We start from the raw sequence: 2,573 nt of genomic DNA, 5'->3' as shown, positions 1-2,573 counted from the left end.
GTTTTTTGGGAGACCTAGTAAGAGAATATGTCGGATTTAAGTTTTTAGCATGGAAAAAAGTGCCAACAGAAGTAAAGGATAAATTGTGGGAGGAAATAACGGTTAATTCTTTTCTCTTAATTATAAATGTATTTTTACAATTTCATGTGACTAACATGCAACTTGTAACAGCGTAACATAAATCAAGATTATATTGCAGCGTTTTTATGACATTGATGCATGTCGTAGGCGTTTTGTAATGAATCGGCTTGGTAACCTGCTTCGAAATTTTAGAAGAAAAGTGTATGTGGGATACATAGTACCTAACTTAGGTAAACCAAAGAAAATTGCACAAATTCCTAAGAAGTATCGTTCAATGGTGGAGCAAACAGACTGGGACAAGTTCGTAACATATACACAATCAGACAAGTTTAAGGTTTTAATCTTTTATTCTAATGTTCATCATTATTTTATTTTAAATATAATTTTAAACTCTAATGAAATAATTACAAATTTTGTTATAAGGATGTGTCAAATAACACAAAAAGAGCACGATCAAAATACGTTTATGATCATCACTTGGGACGAGGAGGATATGCTTATCTAAGAGACAAACTGGTAACTTCATTTCTTCAATTAAAGTTTGTTTTTTTTGTGCTTATAATGATTTTTTGTTTGTATGTTTGATGTGTGTGTCCGTTATTTTTGTTGTATATATTACAAGGTACAAAATAACGAACTTTCAGTTGATGAGATCCCCTCTCGTGCTTTAATGTGGAGGAAAGCAAGGGAAAACAAAAACGGAGAATACAAGAATGTTGATGTAAAAGACATAGCTAACAAAATAGTAAGTTCAACTTTAAACTTATTTGGTTTATTTTTAGTTACTGTAATACATGTTTATTTGTTAACATTTTATACAGATTGACAGTGAAACGCAAATTAAAGATGGATCTGTGAACCTTGATCCGGGCACGGATGCACTCACATTAGTGTTTGGCAAAGAAAAAGGTGGGTATTTAAAAGGTGTTGGTTATGGAGTGACTTCTAGTAGATATTGGCAGAGTCCTCGAACAAAAGGATCATCAAAAGAACGAATTGCACAACTGGAGTTTCAACTACATGATGAGAGACTTGAGCGTGGGAAAAAAAAGATGAACAAATTAAGACCCTTTCGATGCAGATGGCAGAAACAAGTAACAAACTTAATCAAGTTTTAGCTCATCTGGCTGCACAAGGACAAACATTACCAATATGTTCATTATTTGCAGACAAAATGTCACAAACACAAGTAAGTGACTTATTTTATTAGCAAATTAATACCTTAATAGTTTTCAAATGTTAACTATTGTTAGCTACCATAAATAGCAACCTATTTATATAAATTTACCATGTGCATTAAAATTTCAGAAATTTTACTAGTTTTATCGAATGGTATTATCTGTATTACTTCCATGTTAGATTTTGTAGGTAAATTCTTTGGATAAACATGATGGATCAAACCATAAGGCCAATGCTACCACATCTAAAATAGTGCAAAAAAGAAATGGCACCAATGGTAAGTATGATAACTTCATTATTTTTTATAATTTCCCATGTAATTATTGATATTTCATAACATATTTAAATGAATTGTAGGTAAAATCTATGAACAATATTCCTGGATCAAAGGACAAGGAGTAGGATCAAATACAAACTACATTTCGCATACAAACCGTAAGAACCATTTAAAAAGTGTCACGTGGCATCCAACTAATTATAGAGAAATGATAAAATATTATCCTAAATAATATCAATTATATTGAATTCCCTACCAATATGCTAACAAGCAATTAATTCTTTATTTGTATCTTCCTTTTGTTTTCAATGTACTGATTAAGAAAAGTGCTGATATCATTCAAATGTGTTAGGATCGGAGGCTCTCGTAACTGTGTTTGTTTGTATGATTTGTTCATTAAGAGAAAATGAAATAATGTAAAGTGCAGCGGAAATGAATACAAACTTTGTAAACACAATCAAAGAAGAGGGTAGTTTGATAAACAAATGCTTCACATTGAGTCAAATGATTGAATTACAAAGCAAATGATTACAAGCATGCTTACAATACTAAACTCCCCCTCAGCCTGATGCTCCAAGGTTGGTTACACAAGATGAAAGGATTAGACATGAGAAGAAGAACTTGCTCAGTCAATCAAATGTAACAGTACAGAGTACTATTACATTTATAGGCAGTCCAAACCACTGGGCATCTCAGCTGACGTCACCATGAAAGTGACATCTAACAAACTAACAAACTCTATCTACTGATCTATACAACCTCTGCTATGCTAACTACTGATATTACATTATATTGCATAAGATGAATCAAACTGCTGCTGCATCCTTCCACTGTTGTGAACCCAGCAGTACTTGTCATGATCAGCAGTGCTTGACTCAAGGCAGTAGATTGGGCAGCAGGGCTTAAGTCTTCATCAGTATTTGATCTGATCAGCAGTTTCCAGTGTCAGCAGTTGTTGATAAAGGCAGTACTTTGGAGTATATCAGATGTTGAAGCCACAGTCAAGGGGAAAGCTTATAGTAAATAGCTGCTTATT

The 2,573-nt window shown here is 33.0% G+C and overlaps 1 long non-coding RNA gene across 1 annotated transcript; it reads left to right on the top strand.

Moving 5' to 3' along the window:
* The first annotated feature begins 516 nt into the window (after nt 1-516).
* LOC118489206 lies at nt 517-819 on the top strand. Its single transcript, XR_004886763.1, has 2 exons — nt 517-597; nt 704-819. It is a non-coding gene; the product is annotated as an uncharacterized LOC118489206 (long non-coding RNA).
* The last annotated feature ends 1,754 nt before the right edge of the window (nt 820-2,573 follow it).

This window comes from Helianthus annuus, chromosome 17, assembly GCF_002127325.2.
Source record: "Helianthus annuus cultivar XRQ/B chromosome 17, HanXRQr2.0-SUNRISE, whole genome shotgun sequence".
NCBI classification, from domain to species: Eukaryota; Viridiplantae; Streptophyta; class Magnoliopsida; order Asterales; family Asteraceae; genus Helianthus; species Helianthus annuus.
The sequence above is the reverse complement of the archived record's forward strand: the minus strand, read 5'-3'. Positions and strand labels throughout refer to the sequence as shown.